General features: G+C 41.6%; 1 long non-coding RNA gene across 1 annotated transcript; it reads left to right on the top strand.

Moving 5' to 3' along the window:
• The first annotated feature begins 5,915 nt into the window (after positions 1-5,915).
• LOC118302685 lies at positions 5,916-9,933 on the top strand. Its single transcript, XR_004790616.2, has 3 exons — positions 5,916-6,459; positions 7,942-8,087; positions 9,235-9,933. It is a non-coding gene; the product is annotated as an uncharacterized LOC118302685 (long non-coding RNA).
• Positions 9,934-10,283: the final 350 nt, after the last annotated feature.

Genomic DNA, 10,283 nt, shown 5'->3' with positions numbered 1-10,283 from the left:
CTTTGTCACACTTTGTCACACACACACACACACACACACACACACACACACACACACACACACACACACACACACACACACACACACACACACACACACACACACACACACACACACACACACACACACACACACACACACACACACACACACACACACACACACACACACACACACCTACCTCTGAGCTCTGGACATGATGGGCACAAATTGTCCCCCTGCAAGTTTGGCGGTTTGATTTCTTTGCCAAACATGGCAGCACTTATCCCAGAAGCGTGACCCACTTTTGCTCTCAACTTTCCTTCAGGAGGAGGTAAACATGTTTTGCCAGATGAAAAAAAAAGATGCTGCATCTCACCCGCGGAAAGGCAGCGGTGTGATCGGAATGACAAGGTTCTGCTTCATCACCGTATCGCCGAGATCAGAGCTGCTCGAGCTGCAGACAAAAGCTCTCTCTCTATATCTAAATAAGGCATGCCGTCAAAGACCTGAAACAAACCACTTAAGAGAACAATAATGGTGTGAAAGCATAATAAAGCAGGTTTATCAGGAGGGTAATGTGTGTCTCAATCACAAGTGTGGAACACCAATGTCATTAAAATCCACCCTCGGGGCTCCATGGATATACCTGTACTGTATTTCATGGCAATCCATGCAACACCTCTTAAGAAGTGTCACATTAAAAACCAAAAATGGAAACAGCATAGGGCCGACAAATTCTTTAGGAGTCCTCTGGGGACCATGAATGTCATCTAATGGTTGTTGAGAGATTTCTGTCTGTTTTTAAAACGGTGGCCCAACTGGGCCATATATCCATGTATTCCATCCTGACCATCAACTGTTTATTTTGAGTACGTCGTAGTGTAGCTGTAAATATCAAATGGTAAATTGTGCACCAAATTCAGAAGCGTTTGCTGAAATATACAGTGCCCAGATGTTTTAGTTTGCTTTAGATTAAATCCGCCTTTTATTTGATGACACTGTACATTTGCGAACCCTTGAACAGTTTCCTCTGCAGTACGCAGAAACAGAGTAACGCTTTATTGGATTTCATGTTCATGAACTTTACTGAACGTGAGAGAGACGTATCATTGCTCCAGCTCTATTCTTCAGCTCTATTAAATCATCAACATCTGAGATCTTTGCAGATGCTTTCCAATGTTGGCCTGCACTAAAAAATGTTTCCTGCGTTCAATTTTAGACAGTTTTGTTGTGAATTAAGGCAGACCCTTCAAATACAGATATAAACGTGACTGACAAGATTGAATGCAGACTTGATGGACGGTGCTTAAACTTGCTTGAATTGTAATCCATCAGTTTATTTTGAATTTTGAACGAGAATAATGGAAATTGGCCGCTAGTAAATGTATAAAGAAAAATATTGGGACAGTGTGTTACTAAATGACTAGCCGTCATGTAAATATACAGTATATAGTTGTTGTTTTTTTTAGCAAAACCCATGTTAGGATCCTTTAAAGGGTAAATCATCCCATGTCGTTACGCAGTTGTCATTTCCTCTTTGGTGTTAAGCTTGGGATTACAGAGTCGTTTGATTTCCCCATGTTCGTCTCCCAACAATCAACATCCGAAGGAAATGTGAACCTGTTATATTCAGGGATTAGGTGGAGGGGCTGTGATGGGAATTTCAAAGACTTCTTCCACAAGAGTTGGCCCCGTCTCTGAACATTACGAGTACACGTTGTATTCTCGGCCCATTTCCTGTGGCTCCTGCGGACAGGAATCGCTTGGTGCGCTTCCTCGACGATCGATTTCTCCTCGTGTATTTTTGTGTTCATCTTGGCGTAAAAGCGGTGGACAGAACTCACTGTCTCATTCGACACCGAAACCCTGTTATTTACAGATGTTGAGTTAAGACTGAAAGAAAATATTTTCAGCACATCTTCAAGGATTTGGACAATTGTCCACCGGAAAGACAACAAAACATTCAAAGTAAATTGACTCAAACTGTTTAAAAATACATCACTATTGACATTAAGCAATTTCGGTTACCTTTCATCTCACTGTGTAATTTTATGCAGCCTATATGTGTAGAGAGGCAAAACCCTGCAGGACAAACATAGTTGGGGGACAAACATTTTAATTCTGTTCTTCTTACAATTTAAAATCGCATAAAGAGAAAGATAGCCACTCTCCGTCCCTGTACCGTTGCTTTGACTGTTGGTTTGTGGTTGGTTTATATTTACTAGGTTGACTCGATGCTCTCTGTAAAATACTGTATATCTTATGAGTAGTTATTAAAGCCCCATTATGTAATTTTTTTAAACTTTTCCTGCAGCATCTGGTGGTAAAGTTGCAAACCAAACTGGGCACCCGACTATGGGACACTTTATGGTGGCGCACCGCTAATTCCATTTCCGCAGCGCTGGAAATTCAATGCGATTGCAATGTATTATGGACAGTTTTCTGCAACCGTATTTAATGCTGCGTTTAATTATACCCTGGAACTCGGACCCCGGAAGTCAATGATTTTTTTTCTGACCTCCCGAAACGCAGTGGTAACGGAACGCAGCACAAAACGATGTAGCAAACATGGCAACTTACATGGAGGTCGGGTCCCCCTCATGTAACTATATTTAACTCATTCAGAATTGACGAAAAATCATCATTTCCTTGTTGCAGGGGATTATACATATATGAACACATAGTTATGGACAACATATTCAATTTCTGTGATAAATAAATATTACACACTGTAGCTTTAAATTCAATGAAGGTTTTTTTCCGCTTTTAGGCAGTGAGACAGGTTGAAATCTCTTGATTTACTCTCGGAGCAACTTGATAACAAATAATATTTGACTTTTCTTTTGCAGTTATTTAGTTTAAGCCTTAAAGCTGCGACTATTTTGTCATGTTTCGCTTTTAGGATTATGCTAGCCATCAGCTATATAAGACTTCTTCATTGTTAGCATTCACAGAATAAGAATAAAAAGGAAGACAGTCACGTTGCAGTGTGAAAGACTGCGAGGACTCATGGGACCGGAATCTTAAAAAACCATTAACTGTATGACATTTCTTCATCCATTACATTGGCTCCTAAATTTGCGCACTTAATCAGCCGCTAATAATGACATCTGGAACGTGACGAGTCATCTTCACAACAGTTTTGAAGAGGATGTAGGATATGCAGTGTGTGTGTGTGTGTGTGTGTGGTATGTGTCATCTAAGGCATCACGGCTCATTAAAATCACCTCATTACACAAGTCTCGTGTTTTTCTAAGCCAAGGCTACTTGGCTTTGTATGGGAAACATTAAAATGCAGAGTTGATGCGGGAAAATGTTAAATATTTTCATTGCGCCATATAACATGCAATTTACAGAAATGAAGTTGTGATTATAAGGCCTTTAGAGCAGTGCTATTAAGGCTGATTGGGCCTCGATGGGAGTTTTTCTCGTGGTCAGAATTATTATTAGGAGTAGAAATGTAGGAGTGCCGTACAGTAAACACAGAGTGCAGACATCTCATTTTTCCGTGGATCCAAATTAGCAATTTAGTGTGTGATGTGAATCACCCCGAGGACCATATGGGCACCCGCCACCCTCCACATTGGAGAGTTCGCACCCTGCGGAGGCTGCGGAGGCTCCTTACATCTGGTGGTGCTGTAAGAAGGATCGAGCTTTTTCACCTCACTATTCAAACGCTGTCAAGAATTACAACACGGCATTAATGTTATTCTGCTCTTGCTTTGGATTACGTTAGATTAGCGTATAGCTAACGTGAAGTTGGTCCCTTGAATTAAAGACCCAGGATACAGGAGTAGTTTAGGGCCTTTTGAAAAGGATCCGTCTTCAATACTTCCTTTCATATTTGTAAAACTGTAAAAACATAAAAACACAACTTTACAGTCTGCTCGTCTACATGAATATACAACATACAGCATATACACGCTTCTTGCAATCATATAAAAGAAATGCGTAGCCATTAACATGAGGCTTTCTTATCCCGCTAGCATCTATGCTAATTTTACCATGTTCCTTGATTGGAAATACAAACCACGATTAGCATCAGCGAATTATATGTAACTTTAACATTTAGAAATTAAACATAAGCAGTCACTTTGATGCACGAGTGATTTAGATGCTTTAAACATAAATACTTTACGGATTACGACTTTCTCAGGACAACAAAGATGAGGAGTAACTAACATACTATGCTCTCAGTAGAAACTGGCGTCAAACTATGCAAACACAGATGGTGGGGGCAGAACAAATGTGTTGAATATTAGATGTTTTAGTCTTGATATTTTTAATAATTAAATCGACAGTGTCAGGTTATACGAGACATTAAGAACAGAATAAAATGTCTGGATTTATAGGTATTTATGGGTATATGCGTTTTGCTTTATTTGTTGTTTCTGTCATTGTGTAATTCAGCTTTTCAAATCTTTGTCTATATTTTTGTGTACATCTTCTGTTGTTGGGAGTGCTATAACCAGCTGTGCGTTGGATTTTTTTTTCTACCCTGAAGAGGCTTTGGATGTTTTAAGAATACCAAATGCGGTGATCCTTACATTAAGTGGAAAAAACTGCTCCCAGAGCGAAAGCAATTAACATTCCTGCCCCCTTTGTCTTCACGGTGTGGCTCTGCCTGGTCGACCGCTTTCGTTCAAGAATGACATCAAAAATTAAATTTTGATAGAGGATGCTAGTTGGACCCCGATGATGATTCGAAAAGAATTTCTGAGCGTGTGTGTGTGACAGAAATTCTGTCCTGTAAGACGTCTTTCTGGGTCGTTAGCGAGTTATCCTGATGTTTCATTCGCAACCTTTTATAATATCTGATCATTTCACAGTGGCTACATTCAAATCACAAAAAATAGGTGTGTTTAGGTAAGTTGTTTAACAAACCATGTGCTATAATCATGTTCCATTTGCCACTGCTCCACTGATTACATATACCCTATATAATAATTACATTAGACTTCCTTTATATAAAACAGCAAAGTTACATGGTGCTTAACAGCGAGAGAAAAAGGGGGGATTTAGAAAAATAGCAGAGAAAGATAAGCCAATCATAAAACAGAGAGGAATAAAATGACAGATTAAAACACTACACATATCAAAAAGCTTTCTGATGAATGAAACGTTTCAAGGAGAATTTTAAAAGAGACGTTGACGCCTCTGATCTCCACAAGCAAACGGTTCCTTAGTATCGGTGCTCGAACAGCGAAGGCCCTCGACCCTCAGTCCCGAGCTACGGTCTAGAAATAACTGACAAAGCTCCATCTACAGATCTAAGTGAACGCCTGGGGACGGGAGCACCCGAGTGGGGCTGCAAGAATGTAGTCAACCTTTAGCTGCCCTCCGTTAGTCACGCGACCCCGGACCAGACTGGCACATCACAGACGTTCCTTGCGAGTGCCATCACCGCGCTTGGCAGGTGGTGTGATGCAGGTATTTACAGCAGATGGGAAGTCACGGCAGCAAAGTCAGGAAGCTGTAAGACGTGGAAGAGTCGTGCCAAATGCAAAATTCACATGAGAAGAGACCTGTGAAAAAATAAAAATAAAAATGCTGAGCATCACAGTTCAACGTCTATTTCCTGAAATGCCGGTGGCGTCGTTCAGGATGACAGTTACTGTACTTCTGTCGAAGGCTGAGTGCTCTATGTGAAACAGGATTTTTAACCAACTCGACGAAGAGGGCAGGACAAACACGCTTAAACTGCCTGAAGGCGATACCGAGTGGTATCTTTGAGATTTTAGTTTAAAAGTAATAAAAGAGGATAAAGTGACATGAAAACCTTAGAATGGTGCAGTATGACTCTTTGAAAAGCCTGAAACTTCAAAGCCATTCACGAGGAGAACACTCGACAGGAGTCCAAGGACACTCCACCAACTCGTCTGTCTCTCAACGCAAGGCCACGCAGCATGACATCTGCCATAGAAAGTCAAGTCTTCTTTTCTACCCATCAATGTACATCTAGAAGTGTGCGGCATCAATCAAGTGCCACACATTAGCACATATATGTAAAAGTTTTTGCAATGCCAAACACAAGGTGCCTCGAGCAAAGATGAAAGATTCATGGCCACGAACGGAGTGGAGCAAAGCCAGACTCCGGCCTCGGGGGGAGAAGTCTTGAAGTGGCGAAAACTAAAACATCAAAAGGGTGCCGTCACTTTCTTACGGTTGTAAGAATTGTGTAGTTAAAACTGAGAAATGCTGAGACAAGTGTTCACAAGACCAAATTTTGGCCGGGTCATTAAATAGCAAGAGGAATTGCCACGATATTGTTATTTAGTGTTGCAGGACGTCTTTGGACTGAAGTCAGGTGGGCGAGAACGTGTACATGTTACGTGTGCATTACTAAATCTAGAACTCTTTGAACCTTTTGGAAGCGTAGCCAAGTAGCTTTAGCAGTCTGCACTTCGGTCCGCCTCCACAGCTCCTCCCAGCCCGCCGTGCTCGCCCACGCTACCGTGGCAACCGAAGCCAGGCAAGGTACGTAACATGACGTTCCCAACGGTAAGAAGCTAACCTGAAGCTACCACGGACTACTGTCCACATTGATAGACTATTAGACGTTATTCTCACGTTATTACCTGTGACTTTTTGTGAAAACAACATTGTCAGTGTTTTTGAACGTAGTTGACCGTAAATCAGTTGCTTGTTTACGTACCTAGCGTTAGCTAGCACGTTAGCTACTGCAGTGTTACATGTAGGCCTGTAAATGAACAGCTTTATCTTCACATACATCATTCATCAACCTCAGTATTTGCTTTGCAATAAAGTGTATTTTCAAAGTCATTGGTTTCTCATTGCATAAATATACAACAATGTGATGATTACTTACTATTATCAATATACTTTTTGAATCAATTCAAGGCATTACAAACATATTAATTCGCAGTATTCAGAGTCACTGGTTCAGTACTACCGATGCAGTAGCTCCAGGAAAAGCATAAAAAATTTATCAAAGTACACAATGATGTAATATTATCAAGCTTTATTTTGCACATTAATAAAATAGAGTAGTTGTGTTGAATATTCCTTCCTCAGTTTTCACCCCAACAAAGTCAGCATCTGTGGAGAAAAGCAACATGAGTATGTGAAACTGATCCCAGAAACAATATTCCTCCTCACAAATTCATCACGCATCTTAGCATTTAGCATTGCACGGGATGCTACGTTGGTGATAAAATAGTGAAGCTAACTAAACGGTCCGACACAGATGGGGGAGCATTTGGTCGCGAGAGCACAGACAACGACACACGTCTGGAAAACTCTCAAAACAGATTAAACCGCTTGGACACAAACATTTTTTCAGCTATTATGCTACAAACACCGCTAACCACTAGCCGTAGCACTGTGGGCCTAGAACTAGCAGCCTGATTAGAACTAGCAGCCTGATTACCACAGCACAGTAGCACACGGTCACAGAGTGCGACAATAACATGGAAAATAAAAGATAAATGAAACAGAGATTATTACCGGTCAAGCAGGACGCATCGTTTGTGATCCCTGTCGGTGTCGTCGCTTCTGTGGAGCAGAAGCGATCTACGGATCCATCCGTCCGCCCCGATCCGAGGTTGCAGCGGCACCAGAAATCTGTCTCCCAAGGCCTCGTCCATCATCTTGTCCTGAGGCAGGTTCTCCAGCATTTTATAGACCAAACGAATTCTCCCCCACAGTCGGATGTATCCAGAAAACCTCCACATGGAAGCTTCCACAAGATTAATCGGATTGTCAATCCACCTCAGCTGCTCCTTTCAATTTGAAGGAACAGTTGTTCAACTCCATGCTGCTTTCGAGTTCCCAAGCTTTCTCTCTCTGTCTCTAAGTCTAAGCCTAGACTGCCTACAAAGAAACCAAGTTTCAGACCGTCGTACCAGAAATCTAACTCCAAGACCATTGAGAGGTCATTACTACTAATGTGCACATAAATGACACTGACGGGATTTTTTTTTTTACCTTGTGTCGCAGATCAACTTTTCTCCCAAAAGAAGTTCAGCCGCGAAGCAACAGATATACGACTTCTCCTCGATGGAAAACATCTGTAAACCTAGGTCTTATTTAAAATAACCGTTACCCCGAACCTCTGGACAACAAAAACAAATTACAGCCTCATGGTGAGTGACGGTGAACACACAAGACAATACAGCAATCACGGGTCCAGCGGTAAGTGCTTTAATGTTCTTCTGACAACGTGGGCACTTGCATAAGCAGCAAGTGGTAGGGACCTCTGTTCGAGCAGAAGATTAATGGATAATTCAGCCAGATAGTCCCAGGGCGCAGAGAGCCGCTCTGAAACTAGATGACCTCGGACGGCACAATAAAGCCGGACCACTCTTTAATATGAAGCAAGCCTTTCTGAGATAAATGACCTTTCCCTCTCTTCATCTTCTTATTAATCCTTTGGAATTAGTGCAAGTTCTGGATTTGAGAAAAAGGAAAACCAACAAAAAGCGATTACTACTTTTCAGAAAGCTATTATTATTATCAAAGTAGATTTGATAAAAACCTTTATATTTGCAATTGAGGAAAGACGTCCACTAATCTGTTGGTTTTTTTGTGGTTTTTTGCTGACATGACTTTTTGCAGCTCCCTCAATGCAGCTCTCAAAGTTTCACAGCTGTATTGCGATAACAGATGAGGGAAGTTAGGGCTGGGCGATAAAACGATAAAGATAAACTTTGCGAAATAACTTTTCCTCGATAGAAATTTCAGACACGGTCGATAGATCTTCGATAGAACTAATTCTATGAATTTTTTGAACGTTAACACGGACAGCTAATGATAATGAGAATAGCATCGCGCCGAACCAATCAAGTTGGCTCGAGTTAGGTCGACGCACACAGCAGAACGTAGGAGAAGCAGCCGGCTTTCGGCAGGAAAAAAGGTCGACAGGAAATATGAACTCGAGCGACGGCGTTACCGAAGACGACGAGGCTCAAAAGACCTGGACATTGTTTAAAAGAAGCGTCAGAGGAATTCGGTTGTGTGGAGATATTTTGGCAAGTTCGACAAGAAGCATTATACAGCAGCAGTTGTATAATGGTCTACAGTACATTTATCATGTTCAACTTTTGACAGAAAATAAATAATACTGAAACTAAAATTTACTTTGGTAAAAACATTATGATATCTTCACATCTCACAACGTTTAATCCTCACAGAAATAGTGATTTGATTTATATCGTGATATACTGTATATCAATATAGATCAATATGAATACAATTATCGTGATAAGACTTTTTTTCCTTCTTTTTTTTTAGAATCACAAAAAACTCGACACAACTCGTCATCCTGTCCCATCACAACCTCAATATCAACTGATAGCAGTGTCGGTGGCGTGATTCGGAGTCCGGAAGCATTTCCAGTCGAGAGTTTGATTGAAATCAGGGAGATGAATGAAACAGGAGTGTCCTCAGCTGTAACGGCCGCATGTCATTGGGGGGATCGTCTTGGAAAACATCCATTATGTCCTTGATTCCTCCTGACTAGCACTTAGTCCTCCAGCTGGCAGCCACCCAGCTACACCGATATCCCATTTACACCTGCCATTGAAATGTGCCGCGGGCGATTTGATTGTGATCAGATGGCGCTTGACCACATGACAGTACAGGTGTAAATGCACCCACAGACCCGTCGTTAAAAAGGATTGTGATCCGGTTGGCCGGGCGGCCCGCAGGAGGTGTTCAGGGACGCGATGTGACCACGTTGAACACGAGTGTAAATGCAACTGTGTTCTGTCAATTCACATGGACTGTTCGAAAAACCAGCGAGGTAGCAGCTAGGCCTAGTGAGCCGGTAAACAAAGGTAGAGTTACTCTCCTCAGCCATCATTTTATTAAAGATACTCGTAGATGGAGAAAAGATGGGACCAATCAAAAAGCCATTTCTCTCACCATTTTCCAAAATTACATTTTTATGTCCTTGTCTCGATTTACTAATTAAACCATGGATGGCTACCATCTTCTATTCCTCTTCCATCTTTTTTTTGTTTTGTGAACCCACGCAAACGAGAGGCGGACGTAACATGAGCACATTAACACCAGGTGTAAAAGTCATCAGGTTGAAATCCTCCAGATACAATCTGAATATGAAACATGCTTTAGTGCCACGCCTTAATGGAATCTGAGGCGAAGTCGAGACCTACAAGGAATTACTTCTCACAAGCTACGGAAAACACGAGCAATGAGCCACAGTGACTCATTCCACATGTCCTCAAGCAAAAGAAGAAAAGAAAGCTTGGAAAACCTAATTTAATGTCACGGGGGAAATGGCGCCACTGTCCATCGGTTTGCAATGCTTTAGCTGAGGG

Source organism: Scophthalmus maximus, chromosome 4 (genome assembly GCF_022379125.1).
Source record: "Scophthalmus maximus strain ysfricsl-2021 chromosome 4, ASM2237912v1, whole genome shotgun sequence".
Lineage (NCBI taxonomy): Eukaryota > Metazoa > Chordata > Actinopteri > Pleuronectiformes > Scophthalmidae > Scophthalmus > Scophthalmus maximus.
The sequence above is the reverse complement of the archived record's forward strand: the minus strand, read 5'-3'. Positions and strand labels throughout refer to the sequence as shown.